A 24,380-nucleotide genomic window follows, 5' to 3' on the forward strand; every position below is an offset into this window, starting at 1 on the left:
TAAGTGGTGACCTCCATGTAAAAAAAATGACAATACCTGCATCTAATATCATGCTTGATCGTCTTGACCCTGTCTTGCAACCAAAACCAAGTTTTTCTGGACTATAGAGTGTGGTAGATGCAAGTCTCCACACTTTTAACTGAGTCAATCGCAAGAAAATCAGGTTCCCCAAAATGGGGCACTCTGGATAAGAACAAACATAAAAATTGCGCTAGTCTGCAACGATTTCTCCTTCATTGAACGAGGAAAAGATTGGTTAACTTGAGCATCAGAACAGAACTCTGGTCTTAGTCCCAAAAGCAGTGATGTTTGTGGTCTTCATCGACGACGATGGATGACATAGCCCCCCCCCCCTTTCTTAATTTGTGGCTACTCTTACCCTTAAAATATTTTTTTAATGTAACCACACAGGGAATTTCTTTTAATAATTGAATTAAATTATAATTCCAAACGTCATTTATGGTGAAATACCTTCTACATTATGTTTTTTCCGCTTTATATTTTTCCTTCTATCAAGCTTAAATTTTTTTCTAGTAAATACAAATAAACTAAAACTGTGTTTTTGTCTGATATTTTTCTTTTACATCAACCATAAATTCTTTTATTTTCAAAAATTTAATGTATTTTTAATTTCATGATTACAATCATTTACCTTTTTGTAACATGTGAACAATATACCTGTTCCATAAACTATATAAAACTGTTTTGTTTTGTTTTTCCATAAACCATATAAAATTGGAATTTGTTGGCCCTTAAAATTGTGGCATCGCGTGGCGATAGACTTAGACGTAATTTTGGAAAAGGTAACAAGTATTTATAAATTGAGAACAACTGTTTTTAAAATGCACAGTTATTTATCGATTTATTTTTATTTTTATTTTTATTTTATTATTATTTTTTTTGTATCGATTCTTCAAAGCATGTCCTATATAATAGTATATTAGCAATGTTGGGCTCACTAAAAGAAAATTATTATTTTATTTTACAAAGATTTAAACAAGTGGTTTTGTAAAAATAATAAAAAACTTTTTGTTAATCTGAAAGATAATAACTAGTATTAACATAATAGATGAATTTCACACTTCAAAACACAAAAGATGAAAAATAAAACACATTCAAAATTCGGATTTTTAACCTTAAAATCTGATACGTGTGCTGCTGTTTTTTTTTTATTTGTTTGGTTTATGTACAATCCTCATTCCCCTCCCCACCAATACAATATATTTTGTTCAGTTTCGACTATTACTTATTATTTTAAGCATATTTGTACCCATAAACAAAGTAAGGGGTTTTGTAGGCATACATATATATATATATATATATATATATATATATATATATATATATATATATATTATGTAAAACGTACACCATTACAAAGTTCATCCTTCACATAATAATCGGTGAGTATTTTGTTTAAATAATTACTTGATATTTTTTTTTATTTTTCAAAGGGAGACTCCGTCAAAAAATACTTACTCTCTCCTTCCATTTTGGTCGTGCCTAATGTACAGAAATTCCATCACGCCCGTATTGAAATAAATGTCTCTCGTCTTGGGAAGCTCCGTGTTTTTACAAGCTTCTCAGACTTTCACTCCTGGTCTGAAATGATATTAAAAAAAATTCTTTTAATTTTATTTTTAAAATCATATATTTTTAATTCCATTTTCACCCCAAACAAGGTACAGTGCCATTTTGATGTAGGGGGTTACAATCGGGGGCATAAGTTGCAGGAATACCATGTAGGGAGCTGAGCAGCAAGATGTTCGTCCACATTACACTTGAACTTCAGCATGTAAGTACAGATGGGAAAGCAGGAAACCGGAAGAGATTTCCAAAGTCTAGCAGTTCTGGGGAAGAAGCTATTAGAGTAGAAGACCTTCTTACATCTACGGATCTCTACTGTATAGGCGTGAGATTTTGCTGCTTGTTGGGTTTGTCGGGGTATTTACGTCGGAAGGGTACAAAGGCTTGTAGTTCGTCAGAGCATCCACCATTAAAATACTTGTAGAACATGCAGAGGGATGCAACATTTCGTCGATGAGACAGAGGTTGAGTTTTGGTGACAGTTTAAGACCTATCAGTCCAAATGTGACAACAGTACTCCATATCTGGACGAATGGTGGCCTTGTAGAGATACAGGATATGTTCAGGCGTGAGTAGCTTTCTAGCACGGTAGAGAGAGCCCATGTTCTTCACAGCGGCCTTGGCAATGCTCTCAGTGCATGTTCCAACTCATATTCCCTGTGAATGTTAAGCCGAAGAGTTTGAAAGAAGTAATTTCAGATAATGTATCTTTAGTCATAGCTATTAGTACTTGAGAAGGTTTCTTGTAATTATTGGCAGCATTGAATGTGACTATTCATTTTTGTCCCCATTCCACTATAGATTAGAAGCACTCCTGTGGTGTTTTTCCTGTAGTTTATTTATCTATATATGGACCGAACTTTCGAAAGTACATATTTGAAGTTTTGTAATTTGATTCATTCTCTTATATATAGCGTTGCCTGGGACTATAAAATACTAAATAGAGGTTTTGCAATAGTATTGTAATATTTTTGCCAAAATATGATATATTTCGAATAAATAGTAAGTCATTAATGGTAAAAAAAAATGAAATAGCACATTAAAAAGAGATTATATATATATATATATATATATATATATATATATATATATATTAATTATTTAGTTATTATTCAATATCTGCGCGATCCAAGCAAAGGTCAATGTATCCTCTAGAGTGTCTGTAAAACACTCAAATCGTCCCCTTATTATAGTGTGGATACCTTCATTAATCGCATGTATCAACTCGTTCTGTGATCTAACTGGTAACAATCTTTTAATATTCGTGAAACTCAATCCTATAGAATTCAAGATTGACGAATATGGAGGCAGAAATAGATGGGGCCTGCTATGTTCGGTCAGCCAATCTTTTATTAGGTTAGCATGGTGTATTCGTGTGTTATCCATGATTACTATGGACTGTTCAGGTAACGTCGGTTCCAAGTCGACCAGAAACCAACTAAATGTTTAAGCATTTATACTACCAGTATACATTTCGTAGTACACCACACTTTACCTGGAAACTGCTTGCAATAATCTTACGCTTCTTCCTGATAATGTGGGCATTGTTATCACCGGCCTTATTCCTGGTAGTCTTCTATCCATTTGCCTCGTCAAATGCCGGTTGAACCCTGATTCGTCTAAGTATATAAATTAGGTGCCTGCTCGCGTGCGATTTATACGTCCTAAATCTCGGGCGTATACAAACGGCATCCTCTCAGTTACTTTCTGCCTGGGTATTGTTTTACCAGAAGCTTCTTCTTGTTTAGGTAACGGAAGATTATTATCACGTGGATATTCTTCTCTGTAATAGAAATAACACTCGCAAACGACCTTGTGTTTGCTTAGCCTGTAAAATGCCAGCAGAAAATGTAGAAAAGAAAAGACAAACATAATTTTGTAGGTCGCTTATTGGTCAACGTATGCCATTAATTTGCATATGTACACAATTGGTGACTGTTAAATGGGATGCATTCTAAAGCATGAGGTTGAGTGGAGTGTTTTGTTCGACAGCTTTAAACAAAAACGACAACGAGAATGATGGAAGATAATATCGAATACACGAGGATTTGCTGCAAGTTGAGAGAAGAAAGGAAAAAAGACTTTCGTGCGTTGTATCGACAAGAGAACAGGTTGACACTGAAAGTGTTTTCCTTTTTTCCATTTTATAAGCTATTTCGGCGAATTCCAGGATGTCCACTATTCTGATGTGTTTCACGAATTGTATCCGGTGTTAATTGATCTGTTATCCTGCGCATGCCAGTTGTGGAGGATTAGATCACTGCTTCTGCTTCATTATATCCATCCATCTCTTTGGCACTCGAGCCAGCTTATCAGCCAAATTCTGCTCTGATGGAACTAAGGTAATATCAACCTGCAAACTATATATATATATATATATATATATATATATATATATATATATATATACATACATATGTATATATAAATATATATATATGTATATATACATATATATAAATATATATGTATATATATATGTATATCTATTATATATATATATATATATATATATATATATATATATATATATATATATATATATATATATATATATATATATGTAAGTGAACGTGTCTGTGTGTGTCTGTGTGTGTCTTTGTCTGGGTACATTTTTCTACGCAGTATCTCTGTTCATTTCCAGTCTATAGACTAAAAATTTGATATACAGGGTACTGAGATTCGGAAAAAATTTTATAATCCGTTTTCGGCCAGAAATTTGGCCGTTAAGGGGTCAAAGTTCAATGTTAAGGGGGCATAATAGGGGTCAAACTTAAAACAATTGACCTTTTTGTTTTGCTCAACATACACCTCCAAACATCCGGGCAACGCCGGGCGAAATGCTAGTCTATACATCTATAAAAGTGAACGTGTCTGTGTGTCTGTCTGTGTGTCTGTGTATCTGTCTGTCTGTGTACATTTCCCTACTCAATTCTCTCTGTCAATTTTTAGTCTACAGACTCGAAATTTGATATACAGGGTACTGAGATTTGGGAAAATCGATGTGATCGGTTTTCGATCAGAAATTTGGCTGGTAAGAGGTAAAAGTTCAACGATTTAACCTTTGAGAACTCTACCAAACTCCTCCGACAATTTTGGATCTAAACACTTGCAATTTTAGCTATAGGTTCCTTGGACATGGATCTAACTTAATAACTTAATTTGAGCCAAAAACAATAAATCTTAAGGGGTCATAATAGGGGTCAAAGTTTAAAAACTTACCCCTTTTTTTGGCTCAGCATACACCTCCAAACACCCGGGCTGAAATGCTAGTCTATATATCTATAAAAGTGAACGTGTCTGTGTACATTTCCATACGCAATAACTCTGTGAATTTTCAGTCTACAGACTCGAAATTTGATATATAGGGTATTGAAAATTGTGGAAATTCTTTGTAATCCGTTTTTGGCCAGAAATTTGGCTGTTAAGGGATTTGACCTTTGAGAACTCTACCAAACTCCTCCGACAATTTTGGGTAATAATAGGGATCAAACTTTAAAAATCATTTACCTCTGCGGTCTCTACCAAATTACTTAGACATTTTCTCGTCTAAACATTTAAGGGTATTCAGAGATAGGGCAAGCTTTTTATTCGGTTTGGGTCGAAAATCTTTAGTTGCCAAATGTATGAATGTATGTTTACATGTCTGTTTAAAACTTTCGACAGAGGCGACGGATTTTCACAAGATCAGTATCGTTTTGAAGTTCCACCTTTCAGACGACAAATATCAAAAATTGACTAAAAGCATTAATATCTTCACCTTAAACTGGGAACTTTTCTACAGGGGAGTTCGCTTTTTTCGCCGATATTTTTTAAAGTAATCCTCTCTGTTCGATTGTCTAGCCTTAATTTAAACCTACGTCAATTCCGGTTTGGCGGTGGTTGTAACCGCAAAGACGGCAGGTTTTTTTTGCCGTTCTTTTCCTCATTCCCGGTACGGGTTCGAGCTTGCCTTCCTACTACCATTTTTTTTTTTTTTTGCTCAACATACACATCCAAACACCCGGGCAACACCACGCTGAAATGCTAGTATATATATATATATATATATATATATATATATATATATATATATATATATATATATATATATATATATACACTCGTCAATTTATCGTTGTCATTCTTTGAAGGTGGTAAAAACTTATTCTAATTCTTATGGTGAATATCACTTAACATGTTGTAGCTTCGAATGTGCAAGATATAAAAATCTAAGTCAAAATTTTATCCATTTCGCATGAAATTAAGCTAATGTTCTTTATATTTCCAGGCATAATGTACGGATAATTTTCTCCACTTAAAATAGAATTATAAACAAGTGAATGGCTGAAGTAATAAATCATTGTTATAGTAAGAGAAGAATCACTAAAAAAAATATGCTATTTAGAAGATAGTAGAACTTTATTTAAAAATGATACTTATTATCTTGCAAACCATGCGAATGCGCTTATGAGTCGTGTCTGGAACACCGACCAACCATAAGATAAGATTACCAATCTGGTAGTGAATGAGTGTAAAGAGTTTTTTTTTTTTTTTTTTTTTTTATTATTATTCATTGCGTTGTAACACTTGAGCAGCTGCAATATGTGAGAATTACTTGAGTCGGCCTTTGTCTGGCCTTTATCTCTGACTAGTTCAACGAGCTTCAACTCCCTTGTCTATATCTCTCCCACATGCGCTCATTTTCTTGTTTATATACTACCTACACTCACTTAACTGGCTTAGACTATTTTAAAACTAATGCTAATGCACTTAAATATAATTTTTCCGTCTTTATCCCCTAAGATACAAAACTAAATACAAATTTTCATAAGTATTAAAGACCCCTCAGTGTTGATGACAAGCTGAAAAAATTAGAACCTAACTGAATAAAACGCGTAATCGCAACTTTCGTGGTATAGAAACATCTTTACTTAGCACTGCTTAGGAAGCAATTATTAATATAAAATAGACATTGCTTATTCACCAAACCCATTTTCCTACTAATATTTACTTATACTGCTTCCCTCTTTTTGAAAATCATAATTTATCATTCTATGACTAAGTGTAATGTTTAAATATAAGGCCTATACTGGCCACATTTTTATTGTTACTGAGTTATTTTACTAAAATAATTGGCACAAATGTTATTTCTAAATGTCTGCTTAAAACGGAAAATACTTGCCTCCAAGACCCCTGTCTGTGTCTGCTTTGCATGAAAACGTTACAAACCCTTATACCCAGAAAACCTCTCCTAAGCCCTATATATCTATATCGTATATTAATGCTGTATTCTTATAAGTATATCATCTCGCAAGTGAGGGAAAAACAATTGTTTTTCTCCCCAGGCTGATGTAAAATCACATACTTTGAGAGGTTTTTTTTTGGTTTTATTTTTAGCTTTAGATCTTAAACAATAGGAGGCTGGCCTTTTAAAAATCGATAAATACTAAACATTTATAGAATTCTATTGCTAAGGCATGTATTAGCTTGACCTATATTTATACTCTATAGAATATCTATAGAATAGATACCTATTAGCCATAGTTTTGTGCCCTGAATATAAGTGATTTATATTAACTACTAACTACATTACTTTCACCTAGATGGGAAACGTACTGGTGATTATCTTTACAGGAAAACTAACACCTAACCGCATTTAGAAACACACCCTAACCCTTATACTATGATTTTCCAATTGGTCACTAATCCAAAAACCATATTTGATCTTTTTGTTCCTAGTAGAAATTAATATCAAATCTACAACCCATACTCATACATAACTCTTTTTAAAACGTAACCACATCTTCTAATCTAAACCCTATTCTGAGGAGTGCAATTTCAAAACAGATACTAATTCTTTGATACTAACTCTATTAATCCTAACTGTCCATGCGAGGGCATAGAAATACCTGATCTTGAAACCATACACGGGGAAAACTCTTTCGGTGCTGTCGGACTCGTAGACCTTATCAGATCATCCATCTATGAGAAGGAAAACTCCGATTTGTAAACCTGTGCCACTGACCTCATACGTTTTGGCACAAAACGAGGGAGGGAGCCCTCCTCAGTCCTGGATGAAAACCTCCCTAGAATTGGTGATTTGATTAAATCACCGGTTTGCAAACCTAAACTGTTTAGGAGTAGATAGGCTCTGCCGATCGCCCGGTTTCCATACTCCTTCTTTGCCTATTTCCAGGAGCAGAGGTGCGGCTACAGGGACTCATCAGAGACGCCCAGTGCTAAGCCTTTTTTCCTGACTAGGACAATGAATGCAGTCCCCCACATTTTCCTCATTACCTTCACCTACACCTGGACATCTTTGGAGTGCTTGTTTACTATACATGCTAGCATGATTGGACTAGGCTACTCCTGTTAGACAGATTTGAGGGGCCGGTTTGACAGTTGCTGGTTGCTGTTTCCGACTGACAGTACAGGAGCCCTAACTCTTTGGTAGCGCTTAGAGCGGCTGCTCTATAATCAGTTGTATAATATTTCCGAGGCTACATTCCGGCGGATGAGGAGCCGGCTGATGGTCTACTCGTGTTGCATGGTGGTGGCTATGCACATCCGTTTTGCCTAACACCTCACTTTAGATCTGAAACTATGAAATAAAATGAAATGACAGCTCAATCAAAAAAAACGTTCAAACCAGACACACACTCAAACAATTCGCCTCCTCCCTTGAGGCTTGCATTTACAAATATCCGAGAACTTAGAACTAACTTAGATGATGTAAAATCATTTCTCCTCCCGGATATATTGCACTAAGTGAAACTAACTTGCATTCCTCCATCCCATCTAACATCTTTAACATGTCTGATTATCTTCCACTTTGTCGTGTGGCAAATTTCACATTTCTTGAAAAGAAAAAAAAGTTGTTTTTTTTTATTTCTGTGGACCCCCCCCCCCCAAACAAAAAACTTGATTGAACAAAAAGTCTTAAAAATAAATAAAAAACAAGAACAAAGTATTATTACAAAAAAGAAAACAAAAAAGAACTTGTTCTTACACCTAACAATTATACGGTTAAAAAAAAATATTTTCTTCAAGAAAAAAGAAAAAAAACTTTCTATTGGTAAATATTTTGAAAAAAAACAAAAATTAAATACTAAAATAAAATAGATATATTTTCTTTTTCAAGGTAGTTTTTTTGCTATTTTTGATTATTTGCATTTGTATTTTCCCCGTTTTTATTTTTATTTTATTTTTTTTCATTAGTCTGCGTCTGTTACGGTACTCAGCTTACACCGATAATTGCCGGTCTTGATATATCTAAGGCTTTTGATAGGGTATGGAACGATGGTCTTGTGATGAAAATAAAATCCTATGGTATTACTGGATAAATGCTTAGTATAATTAGATCCCTCTTAAATGAGAAAAGAATCCAGGTTGTCCTCGATGGGCGTACATCCAAGAAATTTTATAACAATGCGGTTTTGCGACAGGGATCGATTCTTGGACCTTTGTTATTTCTGATATTCATAAATGACTTACCTGATAAAATTGTCTCTGAGATGAGTATATTTACCGACGACACCACGCTCTATAGCAGGCAGGTGGGAAATGCTAATGAGCACATATCTAAGGTAATGGCCGAAACCCTAGAGGAAGATCTCCAATCTGTAGTGTAATGGGGTCATGAATGGATGGTAAAGTTCAACGCTGCCAAGACAAAGCTCGTTTCCTTTAATAATTACATGAAACCTTACCAACCACCAATAGCTATGGCTAGAAATACTTTTCTGAGAGCACTTCGTTCAAGCTCCTTTGCTTAACGTTCACAGGAAACATGATTTGGAATAGATACATTGAGATTATTGCTAAGGCTGCTGCAAAGAAAGTGGGCTCTATCGTGCTAGAAAGTTACTTAGGCCTGAAAGTATCCTGTACCTCTACAAAGCCACCTTTCGCCCGTGTATGGAGTACTGCTGTTACATTTGGGCTGGTGCATCTGCTACTAGTCTCTCGCTCCTGGACAAAATAGAGTTGCCAACCTAATAGGTCCGGAACTGTCATCTAAACTTCAGCCTCTGTCCCACCGACGAAATGTTACATCCCTTTGTCTGTTTTACAAATATTTTAATTGTGGATGCTCTGACGAACTACAAGCCCTTGTACTCCCGCGACGAAAATAACCCCGACAAACCCGACAAGCAGCGAAATCCCACCTCTATACAGTGTAGATCCCTAGATATAAGAAAGCCTTTTACTCTAATAGCTTCTTCCCTAGAACTGCAGGACTTTGGAAATCCCTTCTGGTTTCCTGCTTTCTCAACTGTACTGACATGCAGAAGCTCAAGTGTAATGTGAACATACATCTTGCTGCTCAACTCCCTACATAGTACCCCTGGAACTTAGGTCCTTGATAGTAGCCCCCTACATCAAAGTGGCAACGTGCCTTGTTTGACGTAAAATGTAATAAAAAAAATAAATAAATAAACTGTATTCGTCAACTAGAGGATTTATTATCGCAAGTCTTCTTCGTATCAATATTTCACTTACGGCTTTAGTCTTTACTCCTGCCTTTCCCGTTATGATGTTAGTCAACCAGTGGTAAACACACAATGAGTTAGTGCAGAGGTGTACGACCCGGGCCTGACACGCAACACAAGATGGGGCCCTTTAAGCTTGGCATCAAGTTCTGACAAATTGATATCCTGCGCATCATTTTTCGGACGAAGCCAGGACGCATCTTCTACAATTGTTCCAATACTACACCTCTAGCCAAACAACTCGTGTCAATCCATGCATTCAGCTCGTGTCCGGATAGATGCCACTTTTCCTAAGCAGGATCGTTTCTACATACTTTAGTTAACGTTTCACCCATCATTTGCTGGAGAGAATCGTCATCGACTATGTCTTTCCATCCTTTTGTGACCGTAGTTGCTAATCATTTTATTACTCCTGTTGCCACTCTGAGCTATCCACAGGCAGGTAAATTTCCTACTAATTTACCACAAATAGAAAACATGATGCGCTGCGTTAACACACTAGTAACATCTGGAATTGGTCTCCCTCGCTTCCATCGTAAAGCATTACATTCCTCCCGGACCTAAAGCCCCAACACGAGTGTCCCATCCTTTAAGCGCTTAGGGTCCTTGCTTATTAAACCGAAAGATTCTAGTTTCATTCGAACCGCATCTGCAAACATTATGTCTTCATTAACATAGATGTCATCGATGTAAGCTGGAATCTTTCGGTTTGCGTGCTGGAGGAACTTGATGCTACACTAAAAGGGCTTAATCTTGTGCTGCAGTGGCAGGCACACTGATTCATTATGTGTTTACCACTGGTTGACTGACAACGAGAAAGGCACGAGTTAAGACTAAAGCCGCAAGTGAAATTTTGATACGAAGAAGACTAGCGATAATAAAGCGTCTAGTTGACGAAAACAGTTTACAGGTTGACATTACTTTAATTCCACTCATTGCTATTGAACAACTGACTAAACACAAAATTCGCCCCGTGAGGGATTATCAAGAATTGAATCAGCATGTTGATGCCTTTACCGGGAATGCAGATGTGTACGCTGCTAAACAAAGAAAGGGCCTGACCTAGAAGTGGAAATGGACCATGATCGAATCGCCAGATCGGTTATGCAATGCCATTCCAGAGTATGCAGTTTCTTCCAAGAATCGAGCCGCATATGAAGAACTTCAGCTGTGGATTTATAACGGTTGATTAATACCATACCCACAAGAACGTCTGTTGAAACGACAGGATACATCGATGAAGCAACGCCATCAACTGCGCCAGTCAATGGAATTTACCGCTACGAACAGCGTATAAAATGGATATATGTCATACCATGAATGGTTTGAGTTGGCGACATACCGTATAAAGTGGGTGGTCGTGTTTGGGAAAAACCACCAAATGCAAGGTTTGGCAGTGGACGAATGGAAAAAATAAGTCCTCAGACTATGTTGATCGATGGTGTCCCACGTCATGTGAAAGATGTCTGCTCCTGCTGTGCCTCATTTATTTGAGGAAGAAAACATACAATTCGAGGATAGTACTGATCTTGCACTGCCCCTTCGGATGTGCTCAGAAATGCTGTCTACGGAACCAGAAGAGGAAATTGTGGAACATGCCGGTGGTGATGCTGGTAGTGATGAGGAAGATGGAAATGGAGAAGTGACACCTCCAATTCTACGTAGAAGTACACGTCGAAGGAGATCGCCCTCCTTGCTATTTATGTGATAGTGATATCATGAGAGGTGTAATAGAAATCACTCTTGCAAACGACTTCGTGTTTGCCTAGCCTGTAAAATACCAGCAAAAATGTAGAAAAGAAGCATAATTTTGTAGGTCGCTTATTGGCGATGCCATTAATTTGCATATGTACACAATTAGTAACTGTTAAATGGGGTGAATTCTAAAGTATGAGGTTTAATGGAGTGTTTTGTTCGACAGCTTTAAACGAAAACGAGAACAAGAACGATGGAAGATAATATCGAATACACAATTGGTAACTGTTAAATGTGGTGAATTCTAAAGCATGGGTTTGAGTGTGATTTTTTGTTGGACAGTTTAGAACGAGAACGGTGGAAGATAATATCGAATACACGAGGATTTGTTGCAAGTTGAGGAAAGAAAGGAAAAAAGACTTTCGTGCGTTGTATCGACAAGAGGACGGTTTGACCCTGCCAGTTTTTCCCCCTTTCCATTTTATATTCTCAAACCCGGCTAGTAAATGGCTCTTTATCTCTGTTAATATAATTATATTCTGCTGATCAATTAGGCGTACTATTTTCCTTCATATTTCGTTTCCTACCAGACCGCTGCATTCCCTTGCGTTATGTCTGTTGTCAGTATCAACATACCATTTCTTCAGTGCCGTGAGAAGCTGTGTTGGTTTCCCATAAGTCCGACGCTGTCAAGAAATAGGTGTTAGCCCTGGGCTAGGTTCCGATGTAGCGGGTCTAGAGCAACGCGGTCGGAAACTCTAGCCACGTACCGGTTATTTTGTCTCGTTGGCGGTTGGATGATATCAAATACGCTGACAATTTTTAATCAATTTGTATAATATTTTCTTTTTATTCCAATCTGGAGAATAAATATTTTATTTAAAACTTTGCAAAATACACAAACTAATAATATTAGGAGTTCACTTTCGAGAGTTCGGTCCGTATTTCGGTGAACGAACTATGAAATATCATATGCAGATATTTTTTTTTAAATAAAATTAAAATAATTAATTATATTCACAGCACAAGATGTTTGTTTTTCATGTGAATGATTTTGCATTCGAATACGTTCGCGATATCGTACGAATAGTTTTGCAATATCGTCCAAATGTTTTTGCAAACATCTATAATTTTGAATATTCTATGTAAAATATTGAGGATGGAAGTCAAACCGTTAGCGATAACTTTGATTCTGTTCATGGTAGAAATCAACTAATTGACCCATCTTGTAGCCAATAAAGTTTCTATCTTATAATATCTTGAAAAGTTCGATCAAAATTAATTTTTTTATGCAATTTCTACTTAGTATTTGTAGAAATTTTATCGCTAGAAGCCGTGAATTTTGATAACAGTAACCGCCATTCATATTTCTACTATACAAAACTTCATTCTGATCAGATACATAGTTTTGGGGTTATTAACGTTTCTATGTTATAATCGTATGGACATGTAAGCCCCAGATAACACGTTAGTCCATCTTTACGTTGTCAGATATATGTATGCATTTTCATGAATGATTTATAGTCTTGTTTTATTATTAACCAATCCCCGTGTTTAGCTGCTGGTAGAAGGCTTGAGTATAATATTCTGCATGAAGTTTTACATCTTCGTGCAATAAAGGTTCCAACCCTTGAAATAAAATATGTAATCAACAAACCAAGCATTTTATTTTACCTTTGATAAAAGTAACAACATGAATATTGTTTTAAATTGATCGCTAAATTTTACCCATACTCATATTCCTCAGTTACTGTGTTCATATTTTCATTCTTTGCCATATGTGATAGTTTGTCTAATATATACTTTAAAATATGAAACAAATTTCATATAATAGTTCAATGTGTCAAACTAGCAATATCCGATTTTTTAGATGAGAATTGATTATTCATATTATTTCGATTTTACGAACTATTACTCTATCTTGGATGTTATTTGCACAATGTTTCGGTCGATATAACTTTCACCCTTCTTCAAATATATCTTGTCGAACTCGGAAATATTTCTGTTAAATTCGAGAATCTAGGTTAAGGCTCCAAAATTCGTACTAGAATTGTCTGCAAGGGCGCGTGGCTAAAATACTTACTGAAATCTAGTTGTAAAAGTTATACTTTTATGGAGATAGGTATGAGGCAACCCAAAATACAATTTTCATAATTAAGCTTGGGTGAATAGTCATCTAGAGTTTGAAAAGAATTGATACGCACTATTTCTGAGCTGCTCTCTCGTAACTGTTGGGCTGTACCAACACGTGAGGTTTTGCAATCATTATTCAAAAGAGAGGCTGCCATAACATGAGCAATGTTGCATAACCTGTTGGTGATGTGTTTTGCTATACGATATTTAAGGAATGTTCAGTGTTTTCATGTCGAATTTCACGTTTTGTATGTGCGCAACTGAGTGGAAACGTACTCGGATGAATGGCGATGATTCATAAAATCAGTCTCAAGATGCTATCCTGATAATTCGCAACTCTGTCGTTATATAATCACGGCAAGTAGCCCACAGTTTAGTCGTGTATGTTGCATAACATGTGTCATTTTGATGGATATTGGGTTTGGTTTTGTGTATCCTTGGTATTGATATTACTATTTTGTAGTATTGTTGGGTTACGGTGGTTTAATGGTAAACGATACAAACTAACGACCAGGGTGTTCCATGTTGGAATCCAATTCATTCCACAGAAATCATTCTCACTTAGAATGTTGGCAACTGTAGTGTTGTAAATAAATGAAGACATAAAGAAAAACTTTTTCCAAGGCTTTATTGAACAAACTTCAAAGCTACTAAAGTAAGAGAGAAAGAACTGTATTTTAAAGAAAAAAGGACGTATGTTAAATCATGTGGCAAGAAACTGAATTTACATATCTAATATTTTTTTAACTGTAAGAACAAAACAATTTGCATTAGCGTTTCCTTTAAATGAAAATATAACAATCTCCCTCATTTGTAAAAGAGATTGTAAATAGTTTTTTTTTTTTTGTTTTGTTTTGTTTTTATAAATCCAGTCGCTGGGCTGGTCTGCGAATTCTGTTAGATCGGCGTGGAGGTAGTTCGCTATTCGAAGTACCCGTGGTCCTCTGGGAAGGTTGGTTCTCAGGGCTTTATTATAGTCAAATTCATTTTTTGTATTAGGTATAGTAGTAACGGGACTTGTTTCGGTCAACTGGGTCGGGTCTGCATTTGCAATGTCAGGTTGAATACTTTTAGCAGGATTTTGAGGTCTATCAGAGCGTAGAAAGCGAGCTATATGTCTCAGAGCTACTGAATCTTCCCGGCCATCATTATGTCGTATTCTTGCATGTGTAGGGTTAGCTTCGAGGAGTTCCACTACCTCGACAATCGGGTCATATTTTATTCTGTTACCAAACCGTTTTAATAATACATCCCCAGGATCACAGAGCCAAACAGGTAAAGCAGTACCAATAGAAGAACGCCTTTCAAAGTTAAACATGAGTTCGTGAGGAGTTGCATTTGTAGTAGTGCACAGCAGGGAGCGAATACCATTTAAAACATCCTGTAGAACATCCTACCAAGCACTAAGGGGGTAATCGTCTGCCGTTGTAGCGCTCGCATTGACTGTTGCCTCCTGGGTTGTATGCAGTAGTGTCGTTGGATCCAATTCCAAGTCGCGTCAAAAAATTTTTTAATTCTTCCGACATAAACGAAGTTCCTCATCGAAATGGATAAATGAGGGTAGTTCGAATATGGAGAAAATATTTGCCAGGCACTGGCGGTTTGAGAAGAACAATCGCGATAAGGGAAAGCAAAAGGAAATCGACTGTATTCATCGACGACAGTAAATATGTCGAAGCTACCGGAACAGGTTCTTTGTAGTCTATGAAGAGGCGCTGAAAGGGAGCAGTAGAACGAGTACATGTATTATTAGTAGAATCGAAGAATTGAGGTTTTACTTTTGGTACAAGTCGTACATTCAGATGTCACACGCCGGACTTCATCAATTGAGTATGGCATATTTCGTAACCTTACAAAATGCCAAAAGTGCTGTACTCCAGAATTGTGTAATGATTTTAGTTTCTCCAAGGAAGAAGCAGAACCACCACATACTCTCGATAATGCATCGGCAACGATGTTTTTACTTCCAGGACGGTGTTTTATGTCGTATGATAACGGGAGAAGTTCCATTTTCCACCGTATAATTTTATCATTTTTGATTTTTCCTCGGTTAGCTGGTTTAAACATAAAAGATACGGCTTGCTGGTCTTTTACAATAGTAAAGTGCTTCCTAGTAAGGAGATCTCTCAATATCGGATGCACTCGACTATGGCATAAGCCTCTTTCTCGACTATGTGAAGTCGTATTTCAGATGGGTTTAGCGATCGAGAAAAGAACGATACAGGCCTCTCAACCTGTAAGTGAGTGCCTTCGATAGCCTTTTCTAAGGCATCGGTTTCAATAGTAAATGGTAATTCATCATCGATAACTTTTACAGACGATTCGGCAACGTCCTTAAGTTTTTCAAAGGAATTGATAACTATAGGAGGCATGGGAAATTGTTTATTTTCGACCAGTGGACGAATTTTGTATGAATACTTAGGTATCCATTTCGCGTAGTACGAAAACATACCAAGACACCTCTTTAACGAATCTGAATTGGAGGGTGGAAGTATTTGCAAAAGAGGTTTCAAACGCTCAGAATCTGGTTGCATTGTCCCGTTACAAATTTAGTACCCAAGCGAATTGAAAGAAATGAAGTAAAAACTTTGATTTTTCTCGGTTTATTTCGAGGTTATATGTCGAGACAGCCTTTAAAAACACTCCAAATTAACATCATGTTCCTCCTGAGTTTTACCGCAAATAGTAATATCATCTATATATGAAAACGTTCAAGATAATTTGTTGTCAGAAATGAAAGAATTCATAAACCGTTAAAAAGCAGAAACCCCATTAGTGACACCCATGGGTATACGTTTGAATTGTAACAAACGATTTCCAGCTTGAAAGGCTGTGTAGGGCCGATATTCGGGACAAATTTCGATCTGGTAGTACGCTTTGGATAAGTAAATTGTACTAAATATACGATATTGGCCTATTTGGTTCATGAGATCTTCAATCCGAGGCAAAGGTCTCATCAAGTAAAGTGAAACGATTAATAGTTTGGGAGAAATCAACTACTAATCGTTTCTTTTTATTAGACGATGAAGTCACAACAATCTGAGCACGCCAGGGTGAATAACTTGTTTCAATTACATCATCCACAAGCAGTTGTAGAATTTCCTTTTCAATGAATCGAGCATCCTCCGCACTGTAATTTCGGGATTTAGTAGCAATAGGTTTGGAATCAGGGATTAAATTTCGAAACAATTTCACAGGGGCACAGCTAATCTTAGTTAGGGCGCAGATTTTTAGAATATCCTGAGAAAAGAAATAGTGATACCCTGGTGTAGTTTTAAAAAAGGCACTCCGAGTATAATATCCATATAGGAATCGGGAAGCACTGTAAAGTCAATTTCTTTATAATCGCAACCATTGAAAGAAATGTTCTCAGTGCAATATTCCGATAGTTTGAGGGAAACGGCGGATGATGCCATGAAAATTACGGAATTACGTTTTGAAGTAGACAGCTTTATTTTTTTAACAATACGAGCACTGATAGTTATCAGAACTGCCGGTGTCTACGAGGGCAGTTCATTTCTTTCCTTTTAATTCAACAATTTTAGTAATGCGAAGGCGCCTATCACCACATTTAGCATGGGCTACGATAATAGCAGAAGTAGAACGTGAAGGTGTCGGTATAACGGCAAACTTTGGAGAAATGACCGAATTTACCACAGTTTCGACATACCTTATCGTGGGCAGGACAATGACGACGATTATCCTTAAAGTTGTAACACTTACCATGAGCATGAAGGACAGCAGAAAATTGTACAGAGTCACACTCCATACGAGAACCAGTCGAATCAGAAATTGTAATAATAGTAGTGACCTCCTCGGCAGGATTAGTAGACACGTTGTTAGTTCTAGTAGTAGTAGTTGCAGCGGCTGCTCCAATCTGGGAAGCGTATGATTTAGCACGAAAGTGAGCTTGTTCTAAGGCTCTAGCAAATTGAGTAGCCTCTATGAGAGCGTATCAGTTTCATGTAATCTAGCACGTATTGCTGAGGACCGGAGATCACGTATAAATGCATCACGGACAGATTCATCCCTGTAAGTAACAATCAGCGGCAAGTCGATTCAAGACTTGAAGATATTGATCGACAGACTCGTTTTCTTGTTGCAGACGCGTAGAAAGCAAATGTCTAGCATGAATAACGCTTGGAAACTCGTCGTAACACCTTTCAGTAATTCAACAGCGTGTTCAAATCCTGAACAACCCTCGATAACGTCAGCAACGGTGGGACCGATGTTTAATTAAAGAATTTCGAGTTTATCTGTGTTTAACGAAGCAATAATTGATAAATAGTAATTAAAGTTACGATATCACAGTCTACAAAGCTTGCTAGCCTGAGGGTCCACCGAGATTACGTCAAATTTGTCCAGACGAATGATCTTCTCAATGAGGGAATAAATTTTGTTCAATAAATTGTAGTGTTGTAAAAAATGAAGACGTAAAAAACTCTTTCCAAGGCTTTATTGAATAAAATTCACAGCTACTAAAGCAAGAGAGAAAGAATTCAGTCTTTTAAAGAAAAAGGAACGCGTGCAAAATCATGTGGCAAGAAACTGAATTTGCATGTCTAATTTTTTTTTAATCAGAACAAAACAATTTGCATTAGCGTTTCCTTTAAATCAAAACATAACAGCAGCTTTCACGTGGTATCCGATATCCTTCCAGAAAGGATTTTGACTAGAAAAAAATATTGAAAAAACCAATGTCAACATTAGAATGTTCGAATTCATATGATGTGATGACGATTGTTATTACATCGTTATTTTGTATTTTTAATCACATAATAGAGAGATAATCTTGCTACTACTGGTGTAAAGTCGGTTCTCTCTGTTACGATCTATCTGTTTATCGCTATCACATATATATAATCATGCTTGTTGCACTTCTATAAAGATGCATGCTGCTAATAAATATATACACTATGACTTGTTCCATCCATTTTGATAATCAAACACGAACATGGCTTCATACCAAAATGGTATTTATTATTATTATTTTGCCTGTCAGTGCTCATACGATGTGTCGAGCAAGGGTGGTGAAAGGTGAAGGTTGGGGTTTACGAACTAACGATTTAACGATCGTGCGCTTTTTTTCTCGCTGTCCTTTTGTTCGTCGGACCCCTTTCTTTTATTGACAATTTATTTCTTTGTTCCATCAGAGGTCAATATCTGTATACAAATTCAACCTGGATCTCTTTGTTTCATCAAAGGTCAATATATGTACACAAAGTCCGATCTGGTGTTTACTGTGTTCTTTGCTCACCTGAAATTTGTGTGTGTGCGCACAATCTCCAAATTTCTTTATCCAACAATAGCATGAAACCACACTCAGTACAACGACATCTTAATCTAAACAATAATATAGTGCGACAGTTAATCGAAGTGGAAACGCTGTTGAAAGATTTCGCTTATTTTCCTTTGGAACGAGTTTTATTTCAGGACAGGACCATAGACTGTTAAAGTAGTTTTTAATTAACTAGAAACTTTGAAGTTTAGAACATTTGGATTGTAGAATTAGTGATGGAATGATTCCGATACAATTACCGATTACGATTCTTTTTGAACTCTAAATATTGAGCTGTAAATTTGTTGTTTCTTGTTGTTATTGTTTTGTTTTGTTTTTTCAGATTACTGTAAAACTAGTGGAATGTGCGCATGTATTTTCTCATAAAATACACTTATTGGGACTAACGTTATACGAGTAGATCTTTGTAACTGTTTTTCTCAAATGTGTCCTTATAATTAAAAACAAAGAGTCGTCTAAAGATGAATTTATCTTTTTAAACAAATCAAGTTTTCAGTAGTCAATCACAACTTGAAAAAATGATATTTTCTTTTATTTTCATAAACAATTGAACATAATTGACCTAGTATTTTACTAGACTAGAGGCTTATTTCTAAAATAGAACTTCTACAAAAGCAAACAAAAAAAGGGGATAGAAAAATGTTTTCAATCTCTTCGAAGATTACAAAGTGTGCCATTTTATTTCCTTTGTATCGAACAACGGGAAAGTGATGTGGTATCCACATGAACAACAAATTTAACCCCATTTGGTGAAATACCTTCTAGGAAACTATTGAACTTTACCTTTTACAAAATTAAAGTAAACTGATACCTCTACTAAGTTAATAAACATGTTATCTTAAGTGAAATCATGTTAAATACAGCTAAAATAAAAACTTCTTGTAATACGTGGAGATATTGAAAAGTAGCGTACTTAAAGTAAAACAACGACCGTCTGCCCTTGTTATTCGAAGTCAAAATTACAGACAGAAAAGAACGATGGAAAGAACGATGGAAAGTAGAACGTCTAAAAATAAAGTACATATATTTGAAGATAATGGCCGCCTAAGCAAATTAATATATAATTAGATACAAAGTGGAAACCAAGAATTAATTATACATAGCTAAGAAAAATATACTAATAAGTATTAACGATACACATCTAGTCAAGGTTATGTGTAAGAACTCTCCCCCCCCCACACTAACAATAAAATAAATTATACAAACATTGTAAAATGGTGCACATAGACATACAGTGCAACAAATAATACCGTTGGCTTAATAGTTTTCACAGTGATGAAAACAAAGTTTCCAGCCACGGCTATGGTCTTTGATGTGTTTTTCATATATAAAGTAAATTTCGCAGTGTAATAGACTTATTTGATATTAGAGATATTCATAATCAGGCCCTATTTCCAAAAGAGGAGAGATATAACATATTAATCTAATAATAAAGAATAAAAATTTAATAAGTAATAAATTAAGGCTCGTTTTTATAGGAACATGCAAAGTAGTTTACCTTCATGTAGTCTATCGTATATTCATGACTGAGTATATTAAGAAGTTCGTTATATAAATTTTAAAATAGAAAACGTAGGCTTTCAATGACAATGTCAGGACGAGGAAAACTCAACTTTATACGCATACAAATTTAATAATTATATATATATGTGTGTGTGTGTGTGTGTGTGTGTGTGTGTGTGTATCTATAATATCAAACTGACTGTGTGTGTGTGTGTGTGTGAGTGTGGTCACGAATAAGCTCCTATATGGTTGACTATTTAAAAAAAACTGATTACATATAATAATAGAGGATGTATCGAGACACAGGAATGGCTATATTTGATCTGGCAGAACGGTGGTTCATTAAAATTGTGGGGTCTGCGTTCGCGCCTGGTCCACAAAGTATGGAAATAAAAAATGTGAAAATTAAAAAAAAATGCTTACAAGTATTTTTGATATAGATGTACATAATATTTTGATAAGTATTTTTAACTTAAATAGGGATGGTATAATAAAATTGTGGGGTCTGCTTCCATAGAATGGAAATAGGCACAAACTTTAATAAAGACTTTTCATAGTTATCTGCGTAAGTATACTTTGATAATTATGTTCAGTTTGAAGAAATATGGGATAATAAAATTATGGGGTGTTCGTTCGCACCTGACCTCCATAGAATGGAAATATGTCACAAAGGTTAACGAGGTTTTTTTAATATAGATCCACAGAATATTGTGATAAGTGTTTCAGTGTGATCAGGTATGGTATAATAAATAATGGGGGTTATCTATTTTATTTTTACTTTCATCATATTTTGCTTTGGTTTTGATACCCCCAAATTCAACCCAAATTTACAACCCTTCCTTTTCATAACCTATCATACTTTCATAAATCAGAGTCCATTTTCTGTAGGCTGTTTTTGAATCCAATCAAGGACGGGTACTTTTGCTAGTATATATATATATATATATATATATATATATATATATATATATATATATATATATATATATATATATATATAAGGTGCCAGACTTTTTTTTCTGTATGGGAACCTTTATTAAAGGTACACACATGTAACTCTAGTCACCTTTGAAGTAATCCCTTCCGATTACAATGCACATGTCTTTTCTTTTATTACATTTTAACCCCAAGCAAGGCATATTGCCACTTAGATGTAGTATCAGGGACCTAAGTTCCAGGGGTACTATGTAGGGAGTTAAGCAACAAGATGTCTGTTCACATTATACTTTAACTTCTGCATATCTGTACAGTTGGGGAATCAAGAAACTAGAAGAGAATTTCAAAGTCCCGCAGTTCTGGGGAAGAAGCTATTGGAGTAAAAGGCTTTCTTACATCTAGCGATCTCAACTGTGTAGGGGTGGGACTTTGCTGCTTGTCGGGTTTGTCGAGGGGTACAAGTGCTTGTAGTTCGTCAGAGCATCCACAATTAAAATACTTGTAAAACAGGCAGAGGGATGTAACATTTCGTCAGTGGGACAGAGGCTGAAATTTAGATGACAGTTCAAGACCTATTAGGTTGGCGACTCTCTTTTAGACCCTGTCCAGGAGTTAGAAACTAGTAGCAGATGCACCAGCCCAAATTTGACAGCAGTACTTCGTACACGGGCGAAAGGTGGCTTTGTAGAGGTACAGGATACTTTCAGGCGTAAGTAACTTTCTAGCACGATAGAGAGAGCCCATTTTTGCAGCAGCCTTAACAATGATCTCAATGTATCTATTCCAAATCATGTTTCTTGTGAACGTTAAGCCACGGAGCTTGAACGAAGTGCTCTCAGGTAAAATATCTCTAGCCATAGCTATTGGTGGTTGGTAAGGTTTCATGTAATTATTAAAGGAAACGAGCTTTGTCTTGGCAGCGTTGAACGTTACCATCCATTCATGACCCCATTCCACCACAGACTGAAGATCTTCCTCTAGGGTTTCGGCCATTACCTTAGATATGTGCTCATTAGCATTTCCCACGTGCCTGCTATACAGCGTGGTGTCGTCGGCAAATATATCGATCTCAGAGACAATTTTATCAGGTAAGTCATTTATGAATATCAGAAATAATAAATGTGCAAGAATCGATCCCTGAGACACACCCGTATTTATATTAAATTTTTTGGACGTACGCCCATCGAGGACAACCTGGATTCTTTTCTCATTTAAGAACGATCTAATTATGCTAAGCATTCATCCAGTAATACTATAGGATTTTATTTTTATGAGAATATCATCGTTTCACACCCCGTCAAATGCCTTAGACATATCTAGGGCTATATCCCTCCCTCCCCTGCCTTATCCAGTGTTGGTATAAACGTTCGAAGATTACAGTTAGAATATCTGCAGTAGAACCATGTTGTGCCATTCCATCCACTTGTGGAAGGCTCCATGGACGTCCTTTTGTGTGAGTATGTCAATGACCCTCGTCACAGCCTCTTTCATCTTCTCAATTGTCTCATAACGACTGCCCCTCTAAGTTTTCATTAAGCTTAGGGAATAACCAAAAGTAACGGGGACTAAATTTGACGATAGGGATAGTGAGTAACTGTCTTGATGCCCATCTTGGTCATAACAACGTCCTTCTTACTGATCTTCTCTGAGCACCCTTGGGACAACATTTGCTCATATTTTCCGTAAAGTTTGTTTGTGAATAATTGTGTGTACAATTTGCACACTGACATCAAGCTGTGCACTTATTGTCTCTATAGACACACGACCGTACTTATCCATGAATTTTTTTTGTGGGGGGGGTATCAGTCTCTGTTCTGACTTTATTACTACTCCCTCACCTCTTATCATCCCTTACAGACTCCATGCCGTCCTTTAATCTGTTATGCCACTCAAAAACTGAAGCTCGACTCATGCAAGACGATCCAAAAGCAGTCTGAAGCATACGTTTCTGCGACATTTTTCTAAGTTTAAAAAAGAATTTTATTCTTCTAAAGATTGCATTTTTGAAATTCAATAGCTGTGACAATCAGGCTTTAGTAGTATGCATTCTAATTTCTGTGGTAGTTTTTTTTTTTTTTTTTTTTTACACAGTAATCACCACTTATCAAGGCCCGGAAGCCACTCAGGGATAAGGGTAGTTGTTCATTTGAACGTGAAATCAAAAAAATTAGTCAGCTGATAACGTGTACAGCAATAACACTGAATTTTCAAGAGTCTATAACAATTTTAAATGCTTAGACAAAAAAGTCTGGAAATTTATTGATGGCACTTCGTAAAAGATATATACATATCATATATATATATATATATATACATATCGTATATATATACATATCGTATATATATATATATATATATATATATATATATATATATATATATATATATATATATATAGTAGGTAGCAAATATATTTGGTAAATTGGGGGTCGTATTTCTCCAAAAATATCAAGTTAGCTTGAAGTTTGAATGAGAGTCACCCTTAGTCTTTCAACAGATATTATCTATCTAAAAATAAAAGGGAAATAAAGATATACTTAGTTGACAAATATTTATTAACGAAAAATCAAATTAACTTTATGCAAAAGTATTTAACACATTTACTAATATTTAGTTGTATATCCTCTGTTCTACCTTACAACCTCCAAACTTTTTCCATAACTGCCTACTAGTTTCTTCAAGCACTTGCTAGTAGTTTCAGCCACATTCTATGGATCTCTTGTATGTACGCTTATCTTAAGTTTTCTACAGAT

General features: G+C 35.8%; 1 long non-coding RNA gene across 1 annotated transcript in view; it reads right to left on the minus strand.

The window, feature by feature from the left end:
• Positions 1-24,380, minus strand: part of LOC145298817 (uncharacterized) — a 182,762-nt gene that overhangs the window by 33,543 nt on the left and 124,839 nt on the right. Inside the window, exon 5 of the long non-coding RNA XR_013871135.1 lies at positions 1,480-1,602. This is a non-coding gene — a long non-coding RNA (uncharacterized LOC145298817). The remainder of the gene's footprint in view (positions 1-1,479; positions 1,603-24,380) is intronic.

The sequence above is a fragment of the Euprymna scolopes genome, chromosome 1 (genome assembly GCF_053919585.1).
Source record: "Euprymna scolopes isolate OS-2025 chromosome 1, ASM5391958v1, whole genome shotgun sequence".
NCBI classification, from domain to species: Eukaryota; Metazoa; Mollusca; class Cephalopoda; order Sepiida; family Sepiolidae; genus Euprymna; species Euprymna scolopes.